Source organism: Chenopodium quinoa, unplaced genomic scaffold (genome assembly GCF_001683475.1).
Source record: "Chenopodium quinoa cultivar QQ74 unplaced genomic scaffold, ASM168347v1, whole genome shotgun sequence".
Lineage (NCBI taxonomy): Eukaryota > Viridiplantae > Streptophyta > Magnoliopsida > Caryophyllales > Amaranthaceae > Chenopodium > Chenopodium quinoa.
In genome coordinates this window covers 2,008,712-2,033,400 of record NW_018742441.1, presented here as the reverse complement: position 1 = coordinate 2,033,400, position 24,689 = coordinate 2,008,712, and the positions used below count along the sequence as shown (strand labels likewise).

The following is a 24,689-nucleotide window of genomic DNA, read 5'->3' as shown; positions in this document are numbered from 1 at the left end:
TCCCATAATACATGACACATTAAAACATTACATACATGTCAATGCATTCGTTTGACTTTATTTTAAAATAATTAAATGTTAATAAAAATTATTTTTAAAATTATATAATGAAACTTTATATTAAAACATACAATATCTAACAATCTATTTTAGGATAATTAATATAAAATAATTTTATGATAAAATATACAGTATAAAATATATTTTTTTATGATAAAATATAGGGGTTTTTCTACATTATAACCTTCTAACTTTCCGTTTTCTACAATGTGCCCCCAATTTTTAGAAATTACAGTGTAACCCCAAAATACATTTACCGTGACACCTAATGCATGGATGGTGAAAAAAATTCCAACTTCTCATGTATTATGGCTTGGAGGAAGTATTAATCAATGAAGTTAGTTAATTTTCATGAAACTTGACATCATGATAACTACTTGATAAGCTAAGCAAAAAAATTCTATGACACATAAATAAGACTGATAGAAGTAGTAGATTAAAAAAAATGGATGATCATACAAGTACAAGCTGTTTTACATTGATGGGCTGCTTACATTTAAGCAGATTTATTCAAACAAAAAAAAAGTAGAAGCATAGATAAACCACAAACATACACGATAAAATAGAAACGATTGATAAGCATCAGCAAGTGAAGTGCAAGACTGCGTGCGAGTGGAAGCGTGAACTTGGCTTATTAAGCAACAAGAATAGGATTAAAAGGAATATCTTGGTTGATGTTGGCAACAACGGTGTCATAGAAAGCAAGTTTGGAACACTTGGAGCTTGATTTGGGAATAACATGTAGGGGAAGGCTGGACTGTTACCTTGGTCAGAAATAAACATAAACAACTTCAAGTTAAAAAGTCCATAAGAGGCTTCGGCACCGGTTATGGTCATGAGGGGACCAAATGGTGCTGCGTCGAGCCAAGGGAGAAGCTTAACATAGAGTTGGACAGTCACTCCCTTAACTTCGCTCAGTTTGTCATGTGATAAGACCGCCGATATCTGTTCTGAGCACTTGAGTACATTTTGAATAGCACCCAGTTCGTTAACCACGGTACATTTACCACGCAAGTTAATATTTAACCTGATGGAGTTTTGGTTGACAGGATCGCAGCTGAAGCTCACAGCATCACCAGGGAAAATCGAGGGCGGTAACCCATAATACTTCAAGATCCCAGGGATCGTTGAAGCAGGGCAGTGGGCATGGGCGGAGGACAGTGTTAGAGCAAGAGTAATTGCGAGGAGAGCGAGGGAGATAGTGGCTGTTTTTGGAGACATTTTCGTTATTGGAACACTTTGCTTATTATGTTTATGTTTATGTTGGATGTTTTAATTGGTGTTGAACCATGCACTTTGATGCTACTCATTTTATAGATGGGAAGATTAAGCTAATAAGCTAAGGCATCCACTCCTTGCTAACTTGCCTCTTGGATAGGTTGTAGTTCCCCCACTTTCGCTAGCTAGCGTTGAAAATATAAAACAAGAGAAATTTTGGCACCATTAAGGTCATGTGTATCACGAATTAGTATGGGGTTAAATTATATGAAAAATGGTATATGAAAGCATTTAATGAAATATCCATCAATCAATAAATCATATTTGGCATCATTGAAGAATTGTGTTTCACGAATTCACAACGGTCTAAGCTAGCTAGGGTATGGATTATGGAAAATTATTAATCGATATTAACCATTCCATTAAATGATTCATGTGACTTCTCGTTACAGTACGAAGCTCGCGTAAACTAGCATAGTTCAGTTCAGCCATATTTTTCTTTTTAATTTGTTCATTCGTTACTAATCTACCCACTTTACTTTAGGGTATGTTCACATTTAATGAAATGAGCTGAAGTGAAATGAAATAAATATTTTATGAGAGGGGAATTAGGAGTTGAATTGAAATGAACTGACTGGAACTGAACTGAATTGAATTAATTAAAGCTAAAATGAACTGAATTAAATGTGAATAGACCTTTTTTTTTGTATTCTTTGATTAATTATCACCTACTCCGGCCGTCCCATATTATTGTTCTTATTTTTCTACTTTGGAGTATCAAAATGTTGTTCTTGTTTCTATTTTTTGGATAGTATGTAAATACTATTATACTCTCACTTTTCTAACTTTATTCATTGTACTTCCTAATTTACCCTTGAATTTTGCACATGCTTTGTACTTTTTCTACTTTCCCTCTTTAACTTTTGTCCATGATTGTACCTTTTACTTTTAATCAATGTAATTTATCCACTTTTCCTCCTATTTTTTAAATACTGTGAAGAAACACAAACAGGAAACTATATTACGGGACGGAGGGAGTAAAATTGTTGTTGTTTTTACGAATTACCACCTAAAGTATTATATTTTGTCAAAAAAATACTTGTGTATTATTCTGTTATTCTGAAGTGAGGGATAGCTCAAGTGCTTAGAGCTTCCTACTCGATTTTAGGAGATCCTGATATCGATTATCATCCCCTTCATGTGGCTCTTTAAACACTAAAAAAAATATAAAAAAAAATATTATATTGCTCACTTGCCTATTAGATTGATCCACTATTTTCTTACACTCCCTCACAACAACGTTCTTTATTCTCTCTCCATATTACAAATAATTTTAATAAATTTTTTGTGAATAACTACCTTAAAGTCGGTTTTTTGTGAAAAACTACCTGATTAAAAAATATTGTAGGAAACTACCTTCTAAACAATTCAATAGATGTTATAAGAAACTACTTTATAATACAATTAATTTTGTAAGAATCTACCTTTCAAACAATTAATGTTGTAAGAAACTACCTTTTGCTGAATTATTGCATTAAATAAGAGAAGTTCATGTACCCCCGAGGTTATAGAAAATGCACCATATACCCCTGAAAACTTTTAAATGCACTTTGTACCCTTAAGGTTTGTATAAAATTGCACCAAATACCCTTGACCTCATAGTAAATGTTAATGTTCACTACTAAAATTCAGCCAAATTGCGACCGCCTCAAACGGTCGCAGAAAATAGCAAAAACGGTCACAAAATATAATTGCGGCCGTCAACGGTCGTAACATGGCGGTCGTTATTCTCTTGGTCGCAAAAAAAAAATTACGACTGTTTGACGGTCGTAGATTTTTTGTGACCGTTTTTACTATTTTCAACGATTGTGAAGAAAACGGTCACAAATATTAATAATTGCGACCGATTTATGAAACGGTCTCAAATCTTGAAATTAGCGACCACCATAAACGGTCGCTAAAAGTTTTGAAAAAACAAAAAAAAAAAAAAAGGAAAACAGACCCAGATCCACCGAAACTAGATCCCACCTACCCAAGCCACCACCAATGCCCACCCTAAACAACCATTATCCGCCGCCCTCTACCCACCACCACCTTCGCCAACCTTCAACCATCAATACCCACCACCACCCTAAAGGAGTTGTGTCTTCGATAAGTGCAATTACTAGATATATCAAGGATCACTATTATGGAGATAATAAGTTCATTCTATAGGGTCGTCAATGTTTGGTGCTAGATATGACAATTGATCTTTGGGCTAGCTTAATGGCCCAAAGCCTTATAGAGTGGATCCTACAAGGTCACACATAAGAGTATTGGGTTAAACAAGTTAGAGGCCCATTATTGGCCCTCATAAGTTCATGACATACCATGTTGATAATTGGGCTTGGATAGTTAGAAGATTCTAATGGGTTTTGGACTTGACATGGTTTTATTTCTAGATATGATCTATAAATATAAACCATGCCTAGGGTTGCATGACAGAACAATTGACATACAGTGAATTGTCACACAAGCAACCAGTTTTCCCAAATACCCTAACTCTCTCACTCTCTACTAGGCCCTCTCTCTCTCCTCCCTGTCCGTACGACCCTCCTCCCTGGGTGGCGCGTGGGTGGTGTTGTGGTGTGTTCGTGGCTCAAATCTCCGTTGAAGGTTGATTGAAGTGTTCAGTCACAACTAACTAGCATTAGTGAAGGTTTAATCCATGCTCGTTGACTAAGTAGAGGAATCACGCTTGGGGTTCTTTATCTCCCATTGTTCTTGCTCGATCGCATGTGGAATCACGCTTCAAAGGTACGATTACATGTTCTTTATGTTTATGCATTAGATCTTGGGATTAGGTACTGTATGAATATGATTCATGTTTTTCCGCTGCGTGGTACCTATAATTCCCTACAGTGGTATCAGTTAGCCTATTGCATTTACGCATATTGACTATAATTCTTTGATAGTCCACAATTTTAATTCAATTAAGAGGGAGAATAGTTTAATTATGGTTCAATTATTATTTTTAATGTGATTAAAATTTTGGAATCAATTAAATGTGATTTAATTATGCTCAAATAGCCATGAAGATGACCGTTTTTAGCCCTAATATGTTTGAAAATTTCAAACCCCCTAACCCTAAATTTCGAATTTTTCGAAAATCCTAGCCCTAAAATATGATTTTTGTGCTTGATTTTGATTTAATTCGGTTTATTTTATGATTTATAATTTTAATCGGATTGATTTATGCATAAAAAATGTTTTATGTATGATGATCAATTTAATTTTAAAAGTTAAAATTAAATTGGGGATTAATTTCATGAAGAACCCTAATTTCAGGATTGAATGTGATTTAATTTTGAAATTAATTGGACCACATTAATATTAATTTAATTTTACAAAATATGTTTTGTTTTATTTAAATTAAAAATAAAAAAACAAAAAGGTTTTTAGCAGCGGCAAACGCGGTTGGGTGGCGCAGCCACGGCGGCTGCCGCTACAGGTGGTCCGGAGGGAGGGGCGAGGTAGGGCAAAAGGACGGGTCAGCAAAGGCAGCAACGGCAGCACCGTGCAAGGGTTGCGCGGCACTGCTGCTGCTGTGCACCGCTGTAGAGCAGCGTACACCTCACGGTGTACGGCCACCGTGGCCGGCTTTGGCTGGCCACACCACGGTGGCTGGTGCACGGTTTTAAAAAAAAATTATTTTATTTTAAAAATATTTCAAGATAAATATGATTTATTTTGGATAAGATAAAATATTTTGAAAATATGATCTTTTATTTTGAAAGATAAATTTGGTTTTATTTGGATTAAATCTTTTATTTTAGGATAAAATCAAATATTCAAAAGTTGTTATATTTGATATTATCTATATTTAAAGTTGTTATATTGGTAATTATCCATAATTAAAGTGGTTAATTTTGGATAAGATTTGTTTGGATATTCTGAGCATATTCCAAAAGGATAATAATTGATTTAAATAATGTGATTATCCCATAATTAATTTTGGATATAGTTGATTTAAAATTTTGTGATTGGCTAGTAATTAGGATAGAATTTCCTAACTTTGTTAGGATAATCTTTGAGGATAAATATGATTTATCTTTTAAGATTAAAATAAGATTTGATTCTATCTCATGACTAATTTAGAATATATGATATTTTATTGATGGTCATGATAAATATATGACATTATCTAATAACATTAATTAAAATATGAGATATTTTGGTGTCATGTTTCCTTAATTGTGAACATTCGATGTTGTAGTTTAGGAAAGCATGATGTGTGATTTATTATGTGGCAATTTTATAATATATGATGTTATTTATTGCTATATAATGACTAGTATGGCCCAGTAGATTACTAAATACGTTCTGCGCATCGTGATGTATTTTTGTAATCTTAGTACGGTCTACGTACCGATAAAGTATTTTTGTAATTTTATTTCATTTTATTTAAGTAGTAGATAGAATAGAGTAAAATTACAGCTTGCGGTTAATCCAAGAAGTCCATGTAGTGAAGGCCCAAAGGAGCAAGATGGATGAGATCCATGAAGGTTCAAGTGGGAGCATTTACTTTATTAGTTTTCTTAGGATTAGGGGCCATGCTATGTCTTGTTTATGCATTCAGTTTATTATGCATGTTAGATTTTATTGATGTTTTGTGATGATGCGCTAGAGTTCACTATTTAATCACAACATAATAAATCTAGGCCCCAGTAATATTGAGGTTGCTTTTCCAATTAAAAACCCGATGAAACCTTCGATATTTATGACAAGTCATGCCTCAGCTGGGTGTCATACTATATCTTAGGGGAGTGGGGGTAAATCACGTTTTACACTTTTAATTGGTTTTACTCAACAAGGTTACCTAAAGAGTTTAGAACCTTGAAGCTAAGGGTAATAATTAAACATGTGATGGTTAATTATTCAACCAAGAATTACAAAAAGTTGTAATCAGTAAAGAGTTTACTCACCTTGAAAATGCAATACTTGATGGTAGGGCCTCAGTCCGGTCAATTATTACACAAATAAAGGATCTTGGAATCATTTTATTCAATAGGGATCAATTAAAATTGAATAAATGCTTTAAAGTTGCCAATTTAATTCGCTTATGACACTTTAAAATTTTTATTAAACATAATTGAATTTTGCGTTTACTTACAAGTAACATGTCGTTCTAATTTTATTATTATATATAATCTCCTCGATTGAAAAAAAAGTTTAGAAACATTCTCAAAAGGTTAAAAGATAATCCATAACCTATATTCCAACTTTGCTAAGATGGTTCTAAAAGGCAAGTTTTAGAAATCCATGTCACATGTCTAAGGTTGGTTTTATTCAAAATGTTTGAGTAAAATGCCAACACATCTTCATTTTGAAAAGTGTTTCAAGGGATATAATGAGATGGGAGGTACAAACCCTCTAAAAGACAAGTACAGAAGTCCAATAAAATATCTTATCTTCAATATGATTGAATATAAGAAAGTGAATGGAAATCTCTATGATCAAAAGTTGATAAAATGACGCTATTCTTCATCCATTTTATATAAGAGTTAAATAGTTGATTAAACTCTAATATGAATGATGATGTGCTTAAAGTAGTTAAGAAAAGTATCATTTTGAACCTAAGAGAAGTGTTCTAAGTGGCTCAAATGGGAAAGGTTTAGGAATATATGAGGATTGCATTAAGAAGTTATAGGCCAAGAAATGCAAACAAGTTGCTACTTCTCAAACCTAGAACCAATTACATGCTAAAAATTGTTATGAGTAACAAATATTTCAAATTAAATGGACCAATTCCAATTGATTAGAAACTACCTCATATAGTTGGAAGGTAAAAGAATGGAAGTGTTCCAATTTACGAAGTATATTATAGAAATTGATTTAGCACATTGCTACTTCTTGGACATATGATGTCTTGTTTAGTTCTCTCTCATTGAGAATGAGGTTTAACTAAATAAAGAAGTATGGCTAAGGGAGAAATAAATCTACAAGTTTAGAAGCAAATGTTGTTACTTCACTAGTAGAATCTACAATTCTGGAAGCAAAAGTTGCAACTTTACAAGTAGAACCTATATTTCACCTTACCTTGTTAGTGGCTAAAATTAAATAAATGTTATTCATTCTTGCCATTATCAAAACACCATTCAATATTAGTAATGACTAAGCATCGAAGATTCAAAAAACATGGAATAAATGTTATTCTATGCTTCATTGAGTCATATTGTGTTTTGAAATTGCTAGAGAGGTTTAAAGTTCTATATGATAGAAATAATTAAACCATTTCTATATATATAAATTATCTCTAATATGTCAATTAATTCGAATGAAAAATGAACATTGCATGCGAAAGATCCAAAGGGATGGACTTTCAATATCATTGGATTATGAATCCATTGATATATGTAAATATCATTCTAATTTGAAAGTATTGACAAAGTCACCATTTAGAGAAATGATGATGAGAACTCAAGGTCGAATACATATCGATGTAAGAAAATCAAAGGTTCAAAGGCAAGAGATGGACAATGAAACTTCATTTGTGTTATTCTCACATGTGCTTAGTTGAAGCATAATGAGTGAAAATTTTGAAAAGATTAAAATGTTCAGTATGAAGTTCAGTATCAACTTGACAAGATAATGATTACATTACAATATGATTGTAATTGTGAAAATTTAAGTCAAGACATATACTTGGCAACACATTCAAAATATTGCGATATGATCGTAATAATGAGAATTTAAGTCAAGACCTTGATGAACATCCAAGAGTTGTGAAATCGTTTTACGACAAACTCCGAAAGAAAACCTTGTGAAGTGTTTATGAAGGGAGCTATCAATCTATATAAGATATATTTTGATAGTGGACAAAATTACCTATCTTCCAACCATTATTCAGGGGATATACTTTTAAGATAAGCTACAAAACTAAACATACCTACATAGGTCAAATCAAAATGTAGCAAAGGCTTCATATGTGATATGGATAAGAAAAGTTCTTATTAAGTTTTTTTACAAAGCAAAGAATAAATTTTGTATTAAATAGTTTAATGCACGATCAATTCCTATACAGAGCACAGGGTACTACTACACAAATCATACTTAGCACAAAATGTTTGTTGCTGAAGTAGGTTCCCTTATGAAAATTGTTCCAAAAGGTCAAGTGGAAGTAGTGTAAATCTTGACAGAGTTCGAGAAAAGCAACAAACAAACATGGTTCAAACCATGGTTGGTTCACCCTATACTAAAAATTTCCCCCTCAAAAAGGAAAGTGGGAGTATAAGAATCTTAAAAAGTTCGAGAGCCTTGAAAAGTTCAAGAAAAGTGAATTCGAAAATCTTGAAGAAATTTGAGAAGTAATCGAATCAAAGCAACAATATGAGCATGATTCACCTCATGTTACAAGTGAAAACGCATGGTCTCATTAAGTGTAATGGGAATATTAACCATGTGTCGAAGGTAGTACATTCCAAGTGCACATCCTCAATTGTCGTTTATCATTGAAACTAAACAAATTTGTTGTATAAGTTTCAATTGTTGCATCAAAACCCACAATGATGACTAGCATATGTAAAACTTAGTCAAAGAAATATAATTCCATATTGATTAAGAGTTCTAAAATATTCATTTTAGAACATGATGATAATGCAAGTAATAAATATGATTTGACAAGTTATAACTCCAAGTGGTTAAAAAACCAGGAAATCTGAAATAGATTCTAAGTCTATAAGCAAGTGTATGACACTTGAATAATTTGCATAATTGAGTAAGACTCATTGTAAGAAAAGTAGAGAAGAAAGAAAAGTGTTTTCTAACTAAGCAAAGACTTGTTAAAGGATTCAACAAATTCATAGTATGACTATGACTACGATGAAACCTTTACATTAGTCATCTTGCAAAGGGTGTTTCCCGGTTATTTCAGAAGTTGAGTGGGAGCTTTGGTTGCCACAAGATTGGATAGAGCCTACCTATTTAATTAGGAATGTGTCTTGGCCCCTTGAAGAGGGAGAATTCAGAAAATGCATGGTCGTGCTCAAATGGATTACATAGTAACCATTTGTTTTGTAATTCTCACTCAGTTTTCAAGAAAAGATTTGTAGACTAATATGATCACGACATGAGATGCAATCATATTATCAAATCGACACACATTGACTTAAGGAATTTGAATATTGCGCACTTGTCTCGGACAAGTGGGAGATTGAAGGAGTTGTGTCTTCGATAAGTGCAATTACTAGATATATCAAGGATCACTATTATGGAGATAATAAGTTCATTCTATAGGGTCGTCAATGTTTGGTGCTAGATATGACAATTGATCTTTGGGCTAGATTAATGGCCCAAAGCCTTATAGAGTGGATCCTACAAGGTCACACATAAGAGTATTGAGTTAAACAAGTTAGAGGCCCATTAATGGGCCTCATGAGTTCATGACATACCATATTGATAATTGGGCTTGGATAGTTAGAAGATTCTAATGGGTTTTGGACTTGACATGGTTTTATTTCTAGATATGATCTATAAATATAAACCATGCCTAGGGTTGCATGACAGAACAATTGACATACAGTGAATTGTCACACAAGCAACCAGTTTTCCCAAAAACCCTAACTCTCTCTATCTCTACTCGGCCCTCTCTCTCTCCTCCCTGTCCGTACGACCCTCCTCCCTGGGTGGCGCGTGTGGTGGCGCGTGGGTGGTGTTGTGGTGTGTTCGTGGCTCACATCTCCGTTGAAGGTTGATTGAAGTGTTCAGTCACAACTAACTAGCATTAGTGGAGGTTTAATCCATGCTCGTGGACTAAGTAGAGGAATCACGCTTGGGGTTCTTTATCTCCCATTGTTCTTGCTCGATCGCATGTGGAATCACGCTTCAAAGATACGATTATATGTTCTTTATGTGTTATGCATTAGATCTTGGGATTAGGTATTGTATGAATATGATTCATGTTTTTCCGCTGCGTAGTACCTATAATTCCCTACACACCCACCCACCCTTAACCCAAAAAAAAAATTATCAAAAAAATCAACCCTGAAATTGAACCGACAAAAACATCCAATTAAACACACAAAAACAACCCATATAATTTCGAACAAATTTACAAAAATCAAACAAAAAATCGAAAAAAAAACAACATAAATTAATCAAAACAATTTAACCCACAAATAAAATTCACAAAAATTAAATAAAAATCAGCAAAAAATACAAACACAAATCAAACCCACAAACACTAAGCAAAATTTGAACATAAATTCAACTCAAAAAAACCCACAAAAATTCAAACAATCACACAATTTCGACAAAAATCGAACCACTATTTGATCAAAATCAACAAAAATTCGAACCAAAACTCAAACAAAAACACACAAAAATCGAACCAAAACTCAAACAAAAACACAAACAAAAATCGCAAAAAATTGAACAATCATGGAAATTAGAGAACAAAATAAAACAACAAAAACTGAGAATAAACAAAAATATAATAAAAATTCAGAGAAGAAATACATACCTTTCACAAAACTTCTTCCTCTTTAGGTTTATATGGTCAAATTCGACCATAAAAACTCCAGATCTGGAATTTTTATGGTCGAATTTGACCATTAATACCAAACTTTGACGAAAATACAACACCACAACTCATTAGTTAACAAAAATCCTAAGAAAAAGATAAAATGAAGAAGAAACAAAGAAACTGAGATGGAGGAAGGTGAGGAAAAAGAACGAGAAGGAGAAGAGGAAAGAGTACGGGAGGAAATCTAGAGAAAGAGAAAGAGAATTAGGGAGAGGAGGAACGTGAGAAGGAAAGAGAGGAGATACGAAAATGAAGGAGTAGCGGCTGTGAAAATATTAGGGTTAGGGGTAGTTTCCATCTCTTTTATACCCTATTTTAAAAATTAAAAAAAACAATTACGACCGCTAAAACGGTCGCAAAATTAGAAATCTGCGACCGTTTTAGAGGCGGTCACAGATTCTGACATTTACGACCGTCTCTTTGACAGTCGCTTGATTATGACATTTACGATTGCCTCTTTGAAGGTTGCAGTTTATGACATTTACGACCGTCTTTGACGGTCGCAACCGATTTAATTTAATTTAGAATTATTTTTAATTGTTCAAACATCCTAGAGACCGTTTAAAAGGCTAAAAAGGGTCGCAAAACGGTCGCAAATTTGCGACCGTTGTCAAAGCAGTCGTAATATTGCGACCGCATAAAAACTGGTCGCAAATTTCATAGTTTGCGACCGTTTTTCAGACGGTCATAGAAATACGGTCGCAATTTAGTCGAATTTTAGTTGTGGTTATTAAATTGAGACTCTCTAAGCATTAAATTATATGAAACTATTATAGTGTAATGTTAATTTAATGCTAAATCATTTAAGTATAAGTAAACTTAATTAATAAGCAAATTCTAACACCCAAAAGTTTAGGATTTAGAATGATCGACGGAGTTTAAATTTTGATGTAATTTATGCTTTTATGTTGTTTTACTACATAAATACTCCCTCCGTCCCCTTTTGACAGTTCCTTATAGGCATTTTTCACGGAAATTAATAAACACAAATAAGAATAGTTAAAGTACACTTAAAAAGTAAATTAACATTAGGTATGCAAAAAAATAAAGAGAAAAAAATAATAAAAGTACATAGGAAAACAAAATTTTTATGGGAAATTTAAATTTGCACAAGTATTCTTGCAAATTGGAGGGAATTTTGGTAAAAAAAATTAATATTAATAGTTGTTGGAAAAAACAAATGGGGTGAACATTTTGGGACTAAAATTTGCCCATAAGGAACTATCAAAAGGGGACGGAGGGAGTATAAAGTATGAAATTTTGTCAAAAAACACCCGTCAAAAACACTTTTTTGTCTAAAACTACCAACTTAAAAATATGTTGTCCAACACCACCCGAATTTAAATTTTTGCTGTTAATGAGAAGCTGACTTAACATTCCGACATTGACCATAAAATCCAGCGTTGACTTGGGGCACGTGACTTGCACGTGATTTCTAATGACCCCCCCCTTCTTTCCTTTTTTTTCCTTCGATATTTTTGGGTTCCCTCTCTTCTTCCCTGTTCTCTCTTTAATCTCCATTTTTACTTCTTAAGTTCTAAAATTCTTATCACCCATTGCTGGATAGGAGAAAAACCCTTTGAATTATCCCTAATTTGTATCCCACCTCGATAAAACATGTCACCCAAACAAAATCAACCCCACCAACCCATGCCACGATATTACCCGAAAATTAGCCCCACATAGAAATAGAGGTGGCTTCAATGGAGAACTTAGAGCTCGAGGTACGCTCCAATGGAAAATCAATTACCTAAATGATTGTACCAATTGTTTTTTTCTCCCAAAATTGAACCACAACCCAAACCCTAGATTTACAAACAATCAGCAATGATTTCCATGGAAGCCATGACCAACCAAGTAGCTCCTTATGCCAATGATGTTATCGTATGGTTACCTATGGTTGTGATGATGAAGGTAGAATATGAATTCATTTGTTGCTTATTTAATTTAAAGAATTGAGTTCCTTTAATTTGGGGCAAGAAGGAAACAAAGAACATTAAATTAATCACCAAATTAAAGAAAAACAAGGGTGGGGTGAGAGGAGTAGAAGATGAAGAAAGGTTAGGAGTCAGGCCATGGAATGATGAAGTTATTAAGAGTATATGGGTTTTAGAATATGGAGAAAGAATACAGGGAAAAAAAAGGGAAAAAAAAGAAGTCACATGCAAGGCACATGTTAGGGCAACGCCGGAAAATTTAGTCAAGTCCAATTTCTGGTGATCGGTGGCATTAATTTGACAACAAAAATTTTAATTTGGGTGGTCTTAGGCAACAATTTTTATTGTTGGTGGTTTTAGACAAAAAGTGTTATTTAATGGATGGTTTTAGACAAAATTTCCTATAAAGTACTAAAAGTGAGTCAATGTGTGGACATGATTTTAGTTTGATAAGTCTATGATATGTGGATTTGTTAGAGGATAAGGGTTATTTGGTGCATTTATTTACAAACTTCAGGGGGTACATGGTGCATTTGAAAGTTTTTAAGGGTACACGGTGCATTTTTTAAAACCTTAGGATAGGGGTACACAAAACAATTTCCCATAAAACCTACTACCTTATAAAACCTGAATATTGTAAGTTCTTATCATGTGCTTAATTTAACAATAAGAAGTAGCATGGATTGAGGGAAATGGGGTGTAAAAATTAAAGGGTAAGTATGTAATTATGGGCTTTCACTCTTTGCCTGGATTGAGTTTAATATGTTGGGCCCGAAAAAACTACCCCTCAAATGAGGGTAATATATTACCCACCCACCCCCCCCCCCCCCCAGTAACAATTACCTAGTAAAAAAATCATGTCTAACCTAGTGTCTCTCTTCTTCCCATATTCTCTTTCTTCTTCCTTAGTACCATCCATGGCCATGATATTGCAATCTAAATTCGAATTTGCTTTTAAATCTGGTAGGAATTATGATTTTTCTTTTCATCAATAATTTGTTAACTTCGATTTTCAAGATGATATATTTACTGTAATTTTAATATTAATTTATGGTTATAAAAAAAATATATTCACTTTTTTTAATATCAAATTATTTTAATTCTTTTTTATTGCAATTTTTACCTTTCGTGTTCTTCATTTTTTTCAATTTCGAATTTCAACTCTTTTTTTTTACATGGCCCCTGATTAATGCTCTCTCTCTCTCTCTTTTAGGACGAATTTTTAGATTATAATGTAGTATATATTCAATCATCTAAGTTGTTAAAATGTATTTTCATGTGATTTGTTGATAAATGTTGGATGTTTATCTTTACTAGGATTGATAATTTGGGATATATTTCATGTTTGGTAATTAGATTTAGCTTTCAAGATTTTATTGGGATTAATTAGATTTTAATAATTTTTAAGAAAAAGAATGATTGTGAAATTAGGAATAATACGGAACACAAGAATAAACTTCCCTAGTACCAAACCTGTTAAAAACTAGTCCCCTTATTAGTTTCCCATCTAAACTTACTACCCCTTAACAAATCCCCTCCTAATCATTTACCACTTAACTATTCCCTTAAATCCAGGAGGGGCATAGAAGAGAAGGGGAACTAGGAGTTATAAGAGCATCAACACTCGTGGTATAATTTTATACCACGGTGTAAATATACATCCAAAACTAGGTTAGAACTCGTGCGATGCACGATTTATATAAAGCCTAGATATTTTTAATTTGTACATTTTAATAAATAAATTGCTATTATATATGAATAAATAAGAATTTGTATATTTTTTTAATTTTAAAATTTTTTATTTTAATCAAAATTATGATATAGTATCTGTTTAGTGTGTCTAATTCATAGTTCAATGTAGGAGATCATTTAATAGTGTGGTATTTAAAATTGTTTCAATTTCATACGATAAATTGATAGATTTTAGTTGTAATGTAAAAGTTTTTAATATTTAAATTTCAAAAATGTTAAACATGATAGCTTTCCGAACAACAAAAAAAAATGACATCATCATTGCATTTAGGCGGGAAATTTTTTATTGAGAAAGCGAAACGTGGGAAATAGTGATGTTAGCAACTTCTGTTTTAGTAATAGTTAATAGATGTGTAGAAAATCCAAAATTTAAAAATTCAAATGGAATATATTTTCAAAGTTATGTTAAATAGAGTAGTTGAAAAAGGGAAAAAAAATATGACATCATCCTTGCATTTTTGAGGGAAAAAAATACACAAAAAAGTGACACGTAGGTAATGATGATAACAACGGTTGTTATTTTAGTATATATATAGATAAATATGATAATTTTTACAAGCATGGCCTGTATGTTTCTACTTTGAATAGATTTTTTTTCATTATCAATAATATGTTGTGCACTAATTTTTCAAAATTATGTAGCTGTTTTTTTTATAGATTAACTAGCTTTTTGGGCCCGGGCGATGCCCTGGATAATTACAGGGAAACGAACATTAATATATGTTGTAATGTATGATTTAATTTTCTTGTAATTAAATATGTTGTTCATATTGTCATTTGCTAAATATTAATTTTTTTATTCAAAAGATTGCATAAATAATAACATAGCTTGGTGGTAAAATACTTAGTTTTAGAATAATAGAGGTTGTGGGTTCAATTCTTATGGAGAATTTTTTTTTTAATTATGAAGAGTGCATGACATGGAATGAAAAACAAATGGAACGAGAGCCATCTGACATAATGAATAGTTGAGTAGATGACGTGGCGTAGTAAGAAGAGTTTACGTGACACGCGAACGTTCTTAGGAATGCCTTTTAATAGTTTAGTATAGATTTGTAGAAAGGTGCTTATATATTAACTTTTTTTTCAAAGAAATACCTTATATGTTCAAGGTGGTGAAAAAGTTTCTTATAAGTCACTTTTGTTGTGAAGAGGGACTTTATGTTGGAATATGACCATTGACTTTACTTTTCCGTTGTATATATAGACAACAAAAATTACTATTGGCTTTCCATGATATTTTTTTTTAAACTTACCTAAGGAGATTATATTTATATGTACATAGAATTCATAAGTTACTATTTTCTATAATGGTAAGAAGTATATGATTGTATTTTCATGAGATTCAGTAAATGTTCAAAACTTGCGGTATTTTTTTTTCTTGGGATTATTGTACTACCTCCTTTACATGCTATGTACAACTTGATAGAAGTAGTTCGGTTGTAATGAGTCGAGACAACCGAGTGTTATCTTATTCAAGTTCATGTTTATTTCCTGAGGTGAGTCCGACCACAATCCCAAACTTTCAAAATTCGGTAAAAGTTCATCTCAAAATCTTATTGAAGTCAGCTCCTTTAGTAAACAGTTTGTGAATGGCTCGTTTATTAAACGATATGATAAAAAAGCATTTCATGAACGAACTTAATACTTCCTCCGTTTTCTTTTACTTGCAACACTTCCCTAAAAAGGAAATGTCACAATACTTGCAACACACTATAAAAGGAAAGTTACTTTAGAGAAAAACTATAATATTTCCCTTATTTAAAGCACATGACCCACTAAATTACACTCCTAACAATAACTCATTTCATTTTAAAGTGTATTATATCATGTAAACCCTACATTTCTTAAATACCGTGAAAAAGTGTGTGTTGCATCTAAAAAAACGGAGGAAATATTAAACAAGCTTTGTACTATTGACATTTAAAAATCTCAAAATAAGCATAGTAATTAAATCTTTATTGTAAACTTAAGAAATAAATTAACAATTGTGAATTAATCATAAATTTATAAAGGATTATAAGTGACAATTTATATCATAGCTACATTCCACTTACAAGAACTAAATTTGCAGTCTTTGAGATATGGCATCTAAGGCCCATCTTATTCCTTTTGGCTTATTATTTGCTGCTTCGTTAACTTTATTGTCCTCTTAGATTATGTTTCATAAATTTGTAAAAATAGAATTGAGCAATAATGGAGCTTGTTCATGAATGTAAATATTGAGTAAGCAACTCATAAACATAGATTCACGATCGAGTAGTTCATGAAGATAAATAAAAACGAATAGTTCATGAACATTAATAAATAAGATGTTCATGAACTTATATGAAAGAGCATGTCTATATTCGTATTCAAGCTCATTTATTAAACAAGCTTCAAAAATTGTTTAAACTCGGATCATTTGTTAAATACATAAACATGAACGAGCTTTAAATTACATAGTAAGTATCAGGAATTAGAATAAGGTTAAATTATATGGTATATAAAAGCATTTTATGAAAATATCAATCAATCTGTTACTCATCTTTGGCACCATTGAAGAATTGTGTTTCATGAATTGGCAACATTCTAGCGTAGGGTTTGTCTGGAAAATTATCAATCAATATTAACCATTTAGATATACTACCTTCATCTTTTTAGTTGGGACATTTTGTGAGAAACTACCTTTTAAAGTATTTTTTTTTTTTGCGAGAAACTACCTTATAAAAAAATGTTGTAAAAAACTACCTTATAATAGCTAAATGCTGTAAGATACTACCCTTGGTCGGAAAGTGAGAGTTGACTTAATTTTCCCGGCGTTGACCTAGTCATGTGCCGGTCACGTAACGTTTAATTCATCTTTCTCTATTTTTTCCCCTAATTTCCCCCGAGCCTATCCATATAATACCCAAGATGAATTAAATGTCATGTGACCGGCACATGACTTGGTAAACACCGGAAAAATTTAGTCAACTCTCACTTTCCGACCAAGGGTAGTATCTTACAACATTTAGCTTTTTATAAGGTAGTTTTTTCCAACATTTTTTTTATAAGGTAGTTTCTCGCAAAAAAATTGCTTTAAAAGGTAGTTTCTTACAAAATGTCCTTTTAGTTGACACGTTTTGACTTTAGCACTATTGACACATTCTTCTTTGATCGTGTCTTGTGCATTATACGTAATAAAAAAAAATATAGTCATGTGGTATCTTCTTATATTCATCACGATACATATTTTCCAAATATTGCTTATCGGTAATTAAATATATTAATGGTTAAATTTGTGCATTGGGAAACATGACTAAAGAAACGTGTCAGCTAAAAAGAAATGGAGGATGTAATAGATTTTAGAAAAAATTGGCTCAAACAATAACACAAACTATTGCTTCAATGCGCTCAATATAGCACAAACTTTAGGTTGACCAATGCGTCACAAACTTTAGGGATTAGGTGCCGTAAGCAGCATAAATGTTTTTCGGTGTCAGAGATTCCACCCCCTCCCCTTCATGTGACTACTATATTCTTTGTATGTAATTGGGATTTGTCAAAGTTTAATGCAGTTCTTTTTTCCTGATTTAAATTAGCATGCACTTTTATCATCAATCCAAGCTTTAAAACATCAAATCAAAATAAGTTTTAGTAGGCTATGCAGGACCCCAAAACCTCTAATTTAACTCATTTCCTCATAAATGAAATGGTCAATTTTGAGCACTAAAATGTCTTCAAACTACAAATTCTATTTTTCTTTTAGTTTTTTCTCATATGATTCAGTCTTTGACAAGAGAGATTATTGAACAATTTCTTGTTAATTATTATTTATAAGAGAAGCTATTGTGTGAGGCTTAGCTTGGCTCACCGAGAGCTTTTTGAGGCAAGCCTTAAAAACACTAACCCGGCTTAGAGATTATATCATCTAGGCAATTGATGATACCATAAACACAATAGATCAGATGATATCATCCAACATATAAATGATATAGATTTGAAATATGAAATCATACAACTAATAGATACATGATAATTACAAGACTGGAAATGTCCCCCTACTAAAATAGGAAAGATGACTTTGTTGTTTACAAAGCATCTCGTAGAGCGAGACTGTAAAAATACATGGTCGTGCTCGGATGAATTTTAGAAACAATCTGTTTATTGACAGTCGGACTCGAAATCGAGAAACACTTCTAGACGTAATAAGGATGACAAATAAAATCTTACCTTATAGTTCATGAAAGGGCATTAAGCGACATAGGAAAAGGGCTATACACTAAAAGCACACTTGTCCGGAAGGACAAGTGGGAGATTGAAAGGAATAATGTCCTTCGAACAAATGTATTATTCTTATAGTGGGTTAAGAATTATTAGAAAGCTAATATATATTCAGTAAGGTCAAGTGATGGGAATGTCTGGGTGGAGACTGCTTCCGATTAGTAATATTAATGCATAATTAATATTACTGCTTAATCTTGATTGAACCCTTTGGGTCACACCCAAGCAACCAACGAGCCGAAGCGACGAATTAATTCATAAGGAATTAAAGAGTCGATCGAGTAATATTTATTTAGACGTCAAAAATTCAAGCATAGAGCGTCAAAATCGAGCGTCGAAAGTCGAGTCAAAAATAATAAAAGACGAGAAGTGCAAATAGTAATAAATCAACATTTTTCCCAAAATACCCCTAGCATCGGAGTGCCTTGAGTAGTCCGAGTGCTAGGGGCACAATGCGTAGCATGGTGGCCAGCATGCGCACCAAGCTGAGCCTTGGCTGGCTGGTGCGTGCTAGCGCACCAATGCTAACAGCCAAGGCAAGCCTCGACACCAAGGAGCAGCAGCAGCCTGCACTTGGAGTGCGCGGCATGCTGGCCTCAAGAAACAGCAGCCCGCACTTAGAGTGCGAGGCTTGCTGGCTGAGAGCAGCAGCATCTCGCAACTCCAAGGTACGGGTGGCTGGGCCGAGACCAAGGGAGGAATATATGGGAAGCCCATTTGGGAGCCTTGATTTCCAAGTGGGAGAGGACATGTGGCGCAAGGTGAGGGAGAGATAGAGTGGAGAGCAAGTTTGGTCCCCTCTCTCCAAGTGGTCCTCACTTGCTCTCTCATGTATAGTTGACACTTGTTGATTTATTACTAGCTTGCTTAAATAATTTTATTTTACCTTTAAAATAAAATGTGAAAATCTCATTATCCCACATTGATGGGAGAGACAATCATACTCTAATCATTTCCTATAAATACCCAAGTAAGGGCATTGGAAATGATGCTTGATTAAGAGTTAGAAAAGGGATCACTAGTAGTGAAAATCTCTGAACTCAAGAGTTGGAAAAGGTATCACATTTTGTGAAAGCCTTTGAACTCAATTACTCGGGTTTATCGGTCGGGTCTTGCTAACCCCAAGACATTGGACCTAGTCGGTGATCGTTGGTGCGGGTGGATCATCGTTGGAGGCTTCGTAATTTTGAAGCTAGCTTTCAAGTAAGAGCCCAAGTGGTCGGGTAAAGCACGCTCCAAAAGGTAATATTTTTATCTTAATCTTGTTGTTAAGTTAATTATGTTTATGGTTTTATTTATTGCGAGTGCGGTCTTGTTTTCGGTTTTGTTTCCGCGGTGAGTCGGACTCACCAAACCCCAACACAAGTTAAATTGAAGGGGTTATAGTAGAGATTTTATTAGTAAGGGAACCATTGAGATTGGTCCAAATACTATCAACAACTTGTTTGAAGCTCAGGTGTAGGTACCATAATGATTCCATTTTGAAAGATCTTGGTACAGTGGTGGTGCTTACAAAGGGGTCTGTGGAGAGAAGGATGGGGCAGTGGTCAGAGCTTTCTCTATGAAGGTGGAGGACAGAGATTTGGGGGAAAGCTTGGATCCAAACACAGTTGATCCAGGCTTTATCCAGTCATTTCATAATAGGTCTGACCCTCCTTTTATTGGACCAGGTGAACTTTTTTCCACAAAAATCAGCATCAATTAGGCCACAAGTAGACATACATTCCACATACTTATTAACTCTTCTAATTCTGACTGGTTTACCTCCTAACTTTTCAGCTTGGGAGGTAACCTCATTGAAGTCACCAATCACTATCCAAGGTAAGTTGATATTCTCACTAATTTTAACCAAATCATCCCAAGTACAACAACGAGACTTAAACTTAGTACTAACATAAATTGCAGAGATAAAGAAAGAGAAATTTGTTACCTTTACCACACCATGGATTGCATGAAGGTCTCTGCCCACTAATGGAAAGTCAACGGAAGCAGAGTTCCAGAGTTGCAAAATTCCACCAGACAATCCCTCATGTTTGGCTAGGAAATGTTTGTCAAAGGGTAGGGGTATGATTATGTGTTGAGTATGAGCTTTAGAGGCCTTGGTTTCAGAGATTAAAAGGATATCGAGATGGTGTTCAGCAATGATGTGTTCAACGTGGGGGATGAATGTTCCACGGACAATCCCTCTTGCATTCCAAGAAACAATGATCATGGGTTCAGGTAGTGGTCCGGCTTGAAAGAATTCCTTCCAAATTCTGTGGCTGGTCTGAGGGCCTAGGTGGAGAAATTTTTTTGTAGGTCGCTGAAAAGCTGATTGTTGGAAATTTTGAAGGTTGCTTCTATGAGGAAGTCCCCTGAGTCCACATCTGGGATGCAGGTTGCTTTTACGTGGAGTTTCAGGGCCTCCCTTTGGATCTGGAGGATGATCAGGGAGTCGATTGTATTGGCCATGGTCAGCTTGAGTGGCTCGGAGGTCAGTGTAAAGATAGTTTGCAACTAAGGGAGGGTTGGCGTGGGATCTACTAAGAAGGCCAATTGAGGATGTATAACCCAAGGGAGGTTCTCCCTTTGTGCTAAAATCATCTACCATCGCATAAAGACTTCCAAGAAGGGACAGATTGCCTTGAGGACTTGAAGATCTGGGAGGTGAGTAGGATGAATTCTTCCTTCTAGTCTGTGAGCCATCATAAGCTCTTGGTGAGGTGCGTCCACAAAATGTGGGTTAAGGATGAAGTGTCTGATCTGAGAATTCGTGAGCTTGAGCCATTTTGATGGGGTTTTGAGAAGAAATTCCATTTCAATGACCCTTCATTCCAGATACTAGGGAATTGGCGGGTCGAGACAAACGTTCTGGTTTGGAGTGGCTTTTGCTACCTCTGTCAGAACAGGGAGTGGCAGCGGCAGAGGTCGGAATGGCAGGGAGTATCTTGGATTTTGTCGGTTGAACCTGAGTAGGTACTGAATAAGTCTCAATGGCATCGCCACCTCTTCCGATTTTGATTTGCTCCCGAACTGGACCAGACATACCCCTTCAAAAAATTCGTCAAACGCGTTTGATGATACCACGTTTTTGGAGCACTTTTGGCTTGGTTTTTGTAATGGAGAAAGGATTTTGGAATTTGGAAGGGATGGAGGTGGTGGCAATATTAAATTAGTCTGGTTGACTTTGTGAGTTAGGGTTGAGAGGAGATGTGATTTTTAAAAAATTATCTCCAGACATCTTACTTTGGAAACATCCAATGGTTAGGGTTTGAGGAGAAGGATCAACGTCAAGAACCTGGGAAGATCCAACGGTTGGGGTTTAAGGAGAAGGATCAACGGTTGAGGTTTGAGGAGTAGGATCAACAACTTGGGTATAGTAAGAGAATCTTGATTGTTTGATCTAACGGATGGGGAGCTTTGAGAGGTTTGGACCACAACATGACCTAAAAGATCAAGGTTTTACAAGGGTTTTGGAGTGGGCCGATTAGGTAGCTGGGCCACTCTCTCTTTTGGTGCTAGATTTGAATTCTGGCCAGAGGAGTTTTTTCCAGAATTGGAAATTTCGTGCTTCTTTGCCTTTTTACTTAATAAAGGAATCCATTCCCGTCCTATTCAATTTTAGCCTCCATAGCTTCCGACGGACGGCGGCCTTGGTCTGGGGCGATTGAAGGTGATTTTGCGATCAGTTTCGGGCAAGCCACTTTCTTGTGATCGAACGCACTGCAGTAGGAGCATATGGGGAGCTCATCCAGATAGACTATCTTTTGGTAGTGGATTCCAATCCAAATTGAGGATTTCTTTCCTACATCTGGATCCATAATAACAAGAATTTTCATTTCCTGCAATCTATTCGAACTAAATTGCGACATATCAATCTTGGCTAAAATGCCAAATGTATTTCCAATTTTTTCCAAAACAGAGAGGTTCTAGAATTCCACTGGTAGTTCTGTTAAGGAAATCTAAATAGGGAGAAATTAGAATTTCAGTTCCGAAGCTCAAAACCCTGGCGTCCAAGGTTGGACATGGACGAGGTGTTTACCTACAAACCAGGGTCCTCCCCCGCTTATGGCTAACTGTTCCTCTTTGGAGCGAATTTTGAAGTTTTAATAGCCTTTGCCAAGGGTATATAATTGGGCATCGGATTTCAGATTCCATGCTTTGGACAGGGATTAAAACATAAACTTGAAGGAAAAGGACTTCCCCATGGTTTTGAAAATGATTTAATTAATCCAAGGAGATACACTTCAAGAAAATAACATTTTCGTAGCGATTATTTTAACCTTTAGTATCGATTGTAATTGCAACAAAAAGCTTTCCCAACGGATGGTCATTTGATACAATATCTCCCGTTGCCTTAGCCTTTAGTAGTGGTTTTCAATATCGCTGGGGTTGGCCTCAATAATTGATACAAAAAACTATATCCAATCGTGGTGATTATTGTAGAGATTACAATCGCTATAAATGTTTAATTCATTTTCTTCAAAAAAACAAATCATGCGTATAATCTTTACAAGATTCGAACATGCAACCTCAAACTTTTATATTAAATGTTTCACCAATAAGCTATGACATATATATTTTATGTATTCTTTGTTAAACAATATTTATATATCTAGTTTTGAAAAGGCTTTTCGTATCGATTTTTCCACTAGTAGAAAATACATAATGGCAAGCGGTTCAAACCCCCTAATGGGAAGCGATTCTGAACCGCATGCCCTTAGGGGGCTTGCCAATTGGTCTTTAAAATGGCAAGCTGTTCAGAACCGCTTGCCAATTGTAGTGAAAGGGCAGCGGTTTTGGCGCCAAACCGCTGCCCATCAGGGGTATTAAAAATAAAAATAAAGTTTTTTAGGGTTTTTTAAATTAAATTGATACATAATCAAACCAAATGTAAAAAAATTAATATTTTTATTAATTAATTGTTATAATATTACAATTTCTTATTTTCAATTACAAAAAAAAATTAACAAAAAAATTGAAATAATTACAATTTCTGATAGCTCTTTTGTCAAAAAAAAATTACAATTTGTTATTTCCAAACACCACCAGCCACCACCCACAACAACAGCCACCACCAAAAAAAAACCACCAACCACCAGCCACCACCCCACACCACCAGCACCAAGACCCCCTAGCCACTCACCCACCACGACCCCCACCCAAACCACGACCCCAACTGACCCTACCAGACTGAAACTACCACCCCCACCCACTCTCACCGAAACTACAACCCCCTACTGACCCCCACCCACCAAACCCTCACCGAAACCCACAACCCCCACCCACCACGACCAGACCTCTCACCCACCAGAACCACCAACTGACCCCTACCCACCAAAACCCTCAGCGAAACCCACCAAAACCAGTCCCCACCCACCAAAACCCTCACCGAAACCACGACTCCCACCCACGACCCTAACCCAAACCACAACCCCCACCCACCACGACCAGATCCCCACCCAAACAACGACCAAAAAACGACGATTTGGACAAAAAAAAAATTCGACCCACCTTAAAAAACATACCATCTAACCCACAACGAGGATGATTCTACCATGGTCATCCTTATTATGACCATCACTATTCTTAATTTTCATTGGTTGTTTTTTGATTTATTTTTTGGGCTTGGTCAAACCTTATTTTAGGTATTTTCCTTCTTTAATTCATTTTTTTATTTTCCAAAGTTCAATTAATGAATTTGTGAAATTCTTATTTTAATAATCCAAATTATTTTATTTAAATCTAATTATAATAATATCCAAAATTAAAATAAAACAAAAAAAAACTTGAAAATTTGTTCTTCTTCGTTCATCGTGTTCATCAATGTTCATCGATGTTCATCGATGTTCTTCCCAGTTTTTGAAATTTTTCATCAAATAATGAAATCAACCACGATTCCATCATCCATTAGACCTTAATTTCAATTGCACATC

The 24,689-nt window shown here is 34.5% G+C and overlaps 1 pseudogene; it reads right to left on the bottom strand.

Annotated features, from left to right (window-relative positions):
• Window positions 1-510: 510 nt before the first annotated feature.
• Window positions 511-1,350, bottom strand: LOC110716689 (annotated as a pseudogene).
• Between the last annotated feature and the right edge of the window lie 23,339 nt (window positions 1,351-24,689).